The 9,784-nt window shown below is 31.4% G+C and overlaps 1 long non-coding RNA gene across 2 annotated transcripts in view; it reads left to right on the forward strand.

Moving 5' to 3' along the window:
• The window catches only part of LOC127710364 (uncharacterized), a 269,295-nt gene extending 260,994 nt beyond the window's left edge, over nt 1-8,301 (forward strand). For both annotated transcript variants that reach the window (XR_007986155.1, XR_007986154.1), the window contains exon 2: nt 4,184-8,301. This is a non-coding gene — a long non-coding RNA (uncharacterized LOC127710364). The remainder of the gene's footprint in view (nt 1-4,183) is intronic.
• Nucleotides 8,302-9,784: the final 1,483 nt, after the last annotated feature.

Here is a 9,784-nt window from a genome sequence, read left to right on the forward strand (position 1 = left end):
TATCAATGGATTATATTGGCTTGTCAATCAATTTTGTAATTTTTGTTTGCCTGAGACACTTTAATGAATAATGTTTTGATTTTGGGAATGAATCTTAAAATTATTTTTTGATTATTATATGATTTATAAGCATTGAATTGATATCATGATATCACAATAATGACACAATAACTCCGCTGAAAACATCCTTTCACATATTTGGTACATTGTTATCTCCTTTTCAATTTTGGTTCTTGGCTCTTCTTTTGGGTTTATAGGAAAACCATGTGACCATGAAAATCAATACACAAACCGGAAACAGTAGAATTTCAACACGAATTTGCAGAAAATGTTTACCAAAGAACAAATAAAACACAAAGACAGTATTGTAGTCATTTATTTTCAACAAAAACTTTTTATTTATTGATTTATGTAAGTTTGGCAATCAAAAACGTAGTTTTGAACAGGAAATTCACTCCTGACCACTTTTCTCAAGCTTGGATTTTTCCTCTGCCTCTGGTCGCTAGATCTCGTCTATTAGTCGGTCCCCCTCTCTGGATTATGAATTTTACTCCCAATTTTCCGACTAATAAGCGAGTAGGAACGGTAGTAAGTTTATAGTATAAAACTTTTATCCATACACTTGTTTTTGTGAAAACTCTTATATTTCAATGTAAAACTTCATGAAATGTACGGCTTCTGAATTATTTACTTCCAGTGAGTAATTGTTCCGAGATTCACCGAATGCTTTTCGGTATGCATGATTTCTCTCGTAAACAATGTGAAAGCCGTTACTGCGCAAGTAAAATTGAAAGTGAAAGTATATAAATCAACACAGCTTAATTGTCACACTAATAAAGCACGTGATTTTTTAGCACGCTTTTGTCAATTGTTTGTCAATATTAACGTGTCGGAGAACATCGGAAGGTTTTCTCGGACTTTAATAAGCAAAGATGGTTTCCATATAAAATCAACGAACACATTATTTTGTTTGTAAATTACACGTTACAGACTCAATATAAAAAGTGAAAATATATTACAAAGGTCTTAGTTTAGTGTATGTGCATGTATTGGACGAATAATTTAGTGAACATAATTTTTTCCACCAACTCGTTTCATATGACTTTAAGGTAGATGAGGTGTATAGATTTTTCTGAAACTTCTTTAAAAGACCTCTGGGTCAATTTCTTTCAACTTTAAAAATCTGGGGGTCACTGGTCTTTAATAATACATTGAAATTAACAGAAATAACAGTTTTTTATATGGGTTTATTCTATATATATATAGGGGAGAACTTATTTTTTCTAATTGAGAAATATTAGATGACAGAATTTGTTTAACTTCAAGGGGGGAATAATTTCAAAATATCAAATACAAATGGAGAGTTACAGGCCTTATTTTCTTGACAAATTAAAATAAATATGATTTTTCCTATCAAATTCAATTTAATTACGTGGGGTATTTTCCATTGATTTTAGAATTATTTTTTTTTTCGAAAGCTTAAAATATGCTAAACAACACTTATTTAAAAAAAGAAGAATCAATAAATTTCAAGAATAAAATATTCTGTTTCATTTTAATTATTATCATAAAATATTTCTAAACAAATTTTTTTTCAACATGCGCAGCAGAGATGCTCAGAAATAAACATCCCATCTACCTTAATTAATCACTGATGCCTTTCACAGATATTTGTTTTTCAGTTGTGACACAAGCAGTTGATAACAACATTCTGTTATCTACTTGTTGTGTGCAAGGTAAGGGGGGAACCCTTAGTTAGGTTCGATGGACTTTCACTAAGTTTAACATCTGAGGTCTGATTTCAGCTTTTAATTGATGAAGAATCATGTAAAATGGTACAGGGATGTATCTTGGGATGTCCTATCCTTCCTACATTAACCTAGTATATTTTGAAAATCATATCCTTCCTTGCATGATTGTCCATTGTAAACTTCTTTAAAAATCCACGCACTGGCAGGATTTTTAGGAATCTTGGTTCTGATGTTCCTAGGGGTACATGTATCTAGTTTGATTCTTCAAAAAGATGGCAGCCATGTCTAAGACTTACTGACACCTGTGTTTTATGCTCCCAGAACTGAAAGTTGGGGGGCATATTGTTTAACTCCTGTCCATCCGTCTTTCTGTCTGTCCGTCCCATTATAGGTATAGAGTCATTCCTGATAACTCCTCCTACAGTTTGTATGATAGGAAGTTTTCACTTTGCTGGCTGTTTATACATATTTTGAAGGTGTGCATGTGGTCAGGGTTTTGATTTTTATTAATATTTGCTCTTTTTGGAGATAGTTGAACCAAAGGGCCATGTGAGCTTATGCCATCACTGCGTCTGTTGTCATCGTAAACTATTTCAAAGATCTTCTCCTCTGAAAATATTGGGCCAAATACTTCCAAACTTTAACTGAATGGTCCTTAGGGTATCTAATTTGTAAATTGTATCCGAACTTTTGATCCTTCAACAAACATAGCCACGGTGGCAAAAAATAGAACATACAGTACAACCTGTGACTTCCTCTTAATTATGTCCACCCTCTTGTATGGTCAACATCAAATGGTGGCCATTTATTGGGGTATTCAATCTTGGGATGTTGGCCATTTATTGGGGTCATAAAACATAGGTTTATGTTTTATCTAATTATGTTGCCTGTTGAAATCAGTCAGGGTTGAAGTTTTCAGCTTGTATGTTTCATTAAAATTTACCTGTACAGGTAACTCAGATTCTAAAATTGACATTTCACCTTTTCTTGAAAAAATAGATTAGAATGTTGTTTTAGTCTTTGTTAATTCATATTATTTGTTGATTTTTTTAAATATTAATATATTTTCCTTCTCTAATGTTTCTATTTTTTTTAATTTTTATTTTTTTTATTTTTTTTTGCATTTTATTCTTTTAATTGCTTCTTGGTAAGAATCTTGAGTAGAAGTGACAAAAGTCAAGTTATTGACTAGCATGTGAAAACAAAACAGAGAATCCATAAATAATTATTTTTCAGTAAAAAAAAAGTTATTGTACATGATGTACATTATTATGGTCATAATTTAGAAATATAAATTAGTGGATAAAATGTCTAGAAAGGATAGAATATGTAAACTGTGCCTCTTGCTGGAAGATGAAGAACACTTCCTCCTTGATTGTAAAATTAACATAATAACTTAGAGACAATCTATTTGAAAATTGTTTACCTTCTCATGATAATGTCTCTTAACCAGGTTATGAATAAAATCTTACATCTTATAAAATCTTAACAAAGAACAAAAAGTAAAAGAAATGCTAAACCTCTATAACATGGAACATGTTTAAAATATTGGCTCCATTATCAAATAGTCATTAGAACTGAGGGCAGAAACATAATATTTTTTTCCATGTGTTTTGATTTCTTATAGAATTGTTATTTCTTTGCATTATATTGTTAAGTTTTGTATTATTTTGTCAAAAACAAATTATTATATGTTTATATGACAAAAATATTATCAAATTTTGCTGTAATGATTATTCTGAACATATTTATTAAATAGAGAAATAATGAATAACCTAAATTTTATTTAGAATAAGTCCTAAAGATAATCTTAAACATTTGTTAAACAATGTTGAATGCAGATCAGTCTCTCAAAGTATAAACAATTTTGATTTTAGAAAATTAATCTTAAGAAGCACCTTTTCAATAGAAAAAGGCAGATCTATGTTTGCATTATATCAAAAGATGATAGACTGATATTCATTTATTCTTCACTTGCCAAAAAAATACATGTAAAAAATTACTTACATTGATAGAATTATTTAAAAGGTATAACACCAAAAACAAACAGTCATGACAATTTTTTCAATATTTTTTTTTTATCAAGCAATATGTTCAACTAGTTTTATTATTTCATTTTATTTTTGAATTTTCATTTCATAATCACATTAACTAAATTTGACAAACACATATATTTTACCTGAGAGACTTTACCTGTAAGTTATATAATTTTAACACTTCAATGCAGTCATGATTTCCCTTTATCCTTGACTAGTTTTTATACGACCGCAAAAAAATTTTTGTGGTCGTATATTGGTATGATGTTGGCGTCGTCGTCGTCCGGCGTCGTCGTCGTCGTCGTCGTCGTCGTCCGGCGTCGTCCGAAGACACATTGGTTTTCGCACTCTAACTTTAGTTTAAGTGAATGGATCTTTATGAAATTTTACCACAAGGTTCAATACCACAAAAGGAAGGTTGGGATTGATTTTGGGGGTTATGGTAATAACAGTAAAGGAATTAGGGGCCAAAAATAAGCATTTTTGTAACTTCCAGACATAACTTGTGTGTTAGTGTATGGATCTCTCTGACATTGTACCACAAGGTTCCATATCACTAAAGGAATGCTGGGATTGATTTTGGGGGTAATTGCCTCCAAATTTTAGGAATTAGGGGCCAAAAAAGGGGCAAAAAACAAGCATTTTTCTAGTTTCATGACAATAACTTGTGTGTAAGTGTATGGATCTTTCTGAAATTGTACTACAAGGTTTCATATCATAAAGGGAAAGCTGGGTTTGAGTTTGGGGGTAATTGCCCTAAACGTTTAGGAATTTGGGGCCAAAAAACACATTTTTTTCTAGTTTCCAGACAATAACTTGTGTTCAAGTGTATGGATCTCTCTGAAATTGTACTGCAAGGTACCATACCACAAAGGGAAGGCTGGGATTGAGTTTGGGGGTGATGAATCATAATGGGGGTTCAAAAAATTTTGGGGGGGGATTTATTTTTTTTTCCTTTTTTTTTCTTTTTTTCCTTTTTTGTTTCTTTTAAAATTTTCCATTTTAAGTTGGTTATTTCTGATTTATATTTAAAATCAAATAATAATGATATGGTAGGAGATACACACCAAACAGGATGTGTAAATTATTATATAATAAGTATTGTGCAATAGCAAGAAATTTTCAATTGCACAGTATTGCACAATAGCAAGAAATCTTCAATTGCACAGTATTGCGCAATAGCAAGAAATCTTCAATTGCACAGTATTGCACAATAGCAAGAAATATCCAATAGCACAATATTGCGCAATAGCAAGAAATTGTCAATTGTACAGTATTGCGCAATAGCAAGAAATATTTAATAGCACAGGATTGTGCAAAAGATACTTCCTATAAATTGCTTATTTCTTGACCAATTTCAATGGGGTTTTATTCTTGATTTCATGGGGTTCTTTAATATGCTGAATATAACCGTGTATTTAGTTTTTGGATTTTGGGCCCCGTTTTTAAATTGGTCCACATTGAGGTCCAAAGGGTCCAAAATTAAACTTTGTTTGATTTCATCAAAAATTGAATTATTGGGGTTCTTTGATATGCCGAATCTAACTGTGTATTTAGATTCTTAAATTTTGGTTCCGTTTTCAAATTGGTCTACATTAAGGTCCAAAGGGTCCAAAATTAAACTTAGTTTGATTTTAACAAAAATTGAATTCTTAGGGTTCTTTGATATGCTGAATCTAAACATGTATTTAGATTTTTGATTATGGGCCCAGTTTTCAAGTTGGTCCAAATCGGGGTCCAAAATTAAACTTTGTTTGATTTCAACAAAAATTGAATATATGGGGTTCTTTGATATGCTGAATCTAACCATGTATTTAGATTTTTGATTTTTGGGCCCCGTTATCAACTTTGTCCACATTGAGGTCAAAAGGGTCCAAAATTAAACTTTGTTTGATTTCATCAAAAATTGAATTATTGGGGTTCTTTGATATGCCGAATCTAACCGTGTATTTAGATTCTTAATTTTTGGTTCCGTTTTCAAATTGGTCTACATTAAGGTCCAAAGGGTCCAAAATTAAACTTAGTTTGATTTTAACAAAAATTGAATTCTTAGGGTTCTTTGATATGCTGAATCTAAACATGTATTTAGATTTTTGATTATGGGCCCAGTTTTCAAGTTGGTCCAAATCGGGGTCCAAAATTAAACTTTGTTTGATTTCAACAAAAATTGAATATATGGGGTTCTTTGATATGCTGAATCTAACCATGTATTTAGATTTTTGATTTTTGGGCCCCGTTATCAACTTTGTCCACATTGAGGTCAAAAGGGTCCGAAATTAAACTTTGTTTGATTTCATCAAAAATTGAATTCTTGGGGTTCTTTGATATGCTGAATCTAACCATGTATATAGATTTTGGATATTGGACCATAATAGGTGAATGTCCGATTTAAAATTTTTAAGTTCTTAGACCACATTCAATCTGTGTTAGAAACCTATGCTGTGTCAAATATTTAATCACAATCCAAATCCAAAGCTGTATCAAGCTTGAATGTTGTGTCCATACTTCCCCCAACTGTTCAGGGTTCGACCTCTGCGGTCGTATCAAGCTGCGCCCTGCGGAGCATTTTATTGATTAATACCTTGTGTATTAATTAAGCAACAGGGGGTATAATGATGGACATATAGGGCCATCATGGTGAACATTATTTTTAGGGCCACCACCAATAAGATAATGTCACAGGTAGTACTGTAGGGGTCAAATGCAGTTTTTCGCTTATATCTCAAAAACTAAACCATTTAATGCAAATCTGACATGGGTAAAAATATCCAATACTGGTCAAGATCTATCAGCCCTGAAATTTTCAGATGAATCTAACAATTCATTGTTGGGTGGCTGCCACTAAATTGGTAATTTTAAGAAAATTTTGCAGTTTTTGGTTATCTTGAATATCATTGAAGATAAAGATAAACTGTAAACAACAAAAATGTTCAGCAAAATAAGATCTACAAAAAAAGTTTGTATGACCAAAATTGTCAATTAACATCTGAAGGAGTTATTATCTTTTAAAGACAATTTTACACTATTTATTCATCATACTTGCTTAAATTTTAAAATCTTCTCCTCTGAAACTACTGGGCCAAATACTCTCAAACTTTAACTGAATGTTCCTTAGGGTATCTTATTTGTAAATTATGTCTAAAGTTTTGATCCATCAACAAACATGGCTGCCATGGCTAAAAATAGAACATTGGGTCTAATGCAGTTTTTAGCTAATATCTCAAAAACTATAGCATTTAGAGCAAATTTAGCACAGATTAAATCTATCAGCCCTGAAATTTACTGATAAATTCAACAACCCAATGTTAAATTGTCAATTTTAAGAACATTTTGCAGTTTTTGGTTATTATCTTGAATATTATTGAAAATAAAAATAAACTGTTAACAGCAGAAATGTCCGGCAAAGTAAGATCTAAAAATAATCAATATGGCCAACATTTAAATGGTATTTTAAAGCAAAAATAATAATTGATGAAAGGTTTAAGCAAAAGAATACAGGTGAGCAACTCCTTATTTGGAGTATATACTTGCATAAGAGGTGCTGGCATTTCCAGATAACTCGATCCTCCTACAGTTTCAATGCTAGGAAGTTTTCACTTTGCTGGCTGTTCATACATATATTGAAGGTGTGCATGTTGTCAATTGACATTTAATTTATTCAGGGTTTTGATTTTTGTTAATATTTGCTCTTTTGGGAGATAGTTGATCTTTGTCATTTTTGGAGTATATACATGCATAACAGGTGTATAACATTTCCTAAATAAGACTACATCTGTGGGGACATCATCTGTTTCACTTGAACACAATAATATCTCAAAGAAAGTCCTACATTGACATCAGAGTGGAGTGTGGGGACATATCACTTTGTCTAGTCTGATATAGTGTTAAAATTGTTTTTCGTCCTGATCATGCATGACATATTTGTTGCTGGATGTTAAGCAAACATCATTTAATCAATTTTATTCACATATGTGTTAAATATGTTTTTCTTCCTTTTTAGGATGTTTATATGACTTCTATGATAAATATGAATGTTTGTATAGGAGAAGCCAATGAATTATATATAAATAGGCAGGTGTTGCATCAGATTAATTTGTTGTAAAACTTAATTTGAATAAGTTTATGTTACTATGTTGTTGATGTTTACTTTATTGATTATGTTGACTGATTTTTTATAATTTATATGTAATTATTATATAAATATGTTCATATACACACAAATAAATATATATTTTTATACTTAAACAAGTCAAAACAACCAGAACTTCAATCACAACAGATCTACTGGATCTATACAAAATTAAATAGATGCAGATTATTTTTCTGAGAACACTGTACTGTCAAAGTTATAGAATTTAATGAAATAACAATGTATACATGTTTTTTTTAACTTGAAACATACATTTGTACATGCATGACATTGTTAGTCATAATGAATTATATCACATTTTGAAATTCTTATATTTATGTAGAGTTTAAAAGCTATGTTATTATCATCACAGTGTACGTAACAAGCAGACAGTGACTCAAAACAGAAGTTGCTGAACTGTCCAACAGAGATCGGCTCGTTGCTTAACAAAAATAAATTAATTTTCAACTCAAATGAGCCCATTATGAAGCTTATGACAGCTCGAGATGTGAGAATTACAATATAGATGTATCATTTGACCATTTGAAGCTTATTTTGTCCTTTTAGCATATCATTATACCCCCAAAAAGAAAGTTTTAGGGGGTATATAGGAATCACCCTGTCGGTCCGTCCATCTGTCTGTCTGTCCATCATAATCTTGTATGCTCAACTCCCGATTTAGGTACCCCTGAAGCAGTGGGAAAACTAAACAAAAAGACATGTAAGGTCAAATTCTTATTATTTTCATTAATTTCTACGTTTTGCTGACAAGTAAAGTTCTGTGATACTGATTCCTAATAGATGTGGCTATATATAGCTATTATTTAAGGCTACTTGTTATCCTTAATTAATTTTCTTTCTCTTCAAATCGTCATAAGCGGAACGCGTGGTACCTGTTAAAAGGTGCATTTGACAAATTAAAGATGGTTAAAAACACATCTATCCATCAATTTTTCATTTTGCGTTTTGGTAGAACAAAGTTTTATCATATTCATACTTGCACAACACCTTAATTTGAAATAAACTTTTGTTTTGATTGAGAAATTCATGTAAATAAAGCGAATAAATTGTACGGCGAATAGCATATTATTGTACGGGGAATAGATACTTGTTGTCTTTCAATGTGTACGGCGAATAGATATTCACCGAATGTATGGATTTCTTATTTCAACCATTGTCAACTCACATATTTGTAAATAGTGAAATGATACTTTTGGCCCAGGCTACCTTAGAACATAAGCTATCATGTTCACCTAGTGTGGACAAAAGTTTTGCTGTAGGGAATTTTTAAGAATTAAAGTTGGAAGGGGGAGGGTCGATTCTTACCCAAATTCAGACCTCGGTTGTAGATGTTACGTGAATTTAAAAAATAACTTGTGTAAAAGTGTATGGATATCTAAAATTGTACCACATTTTACAAAAATAAAAGTTCTTCAAAAAGAAAAATTGGGGGGGGGGTGTGCAAGAATTTTTTTTTGAGGGGGGGGGCAATTTTTTTTTTCAAGATTTACGAAATAACCATTTTTTTAAGGGAGGGGGCAAATTTTTTTTGGTTTTTCTCACAATTTATTTTGCTATTTTTTTGTGTATAGTCTGAAAACAGATTTAATAAGTATTGTGCAACAGCACAGTGTATTGCACAACAACAAGAAATCTTCAATTAAAGATAAATTCAAATTATTTAACCAATTTCAAGTTCTTTGACTACATTTATTCTGTGACAGAAATCTATAAAGTGTCAAATATGTAATTAAAATCCCAATTCAGTCCTGTATCAAGCTTGAATATTGTGTCCATTTTTGTCCCAACTGTTCGGGATTGCACATCTGCGGTCGTATTCAGCTGCGCTCGGCGAAGCACATTTTTAT

This window comes from Mytilus californianus, unplaced genomic scaffold (genome assembly GCF_021869535.1).
Source record: "Mytilus californianus isolate M0D057914Y unplaced genomic scaffold, xbMytCali1.0.p SCAF_74, whole genome shotgun sequence".
NCBI classification, from domain to species: Eukaryota; Metazoa; Mollusca; class Bivalvia; order Mytilida; family Mytilidae; genus Mytilus; species Mytilus californianus.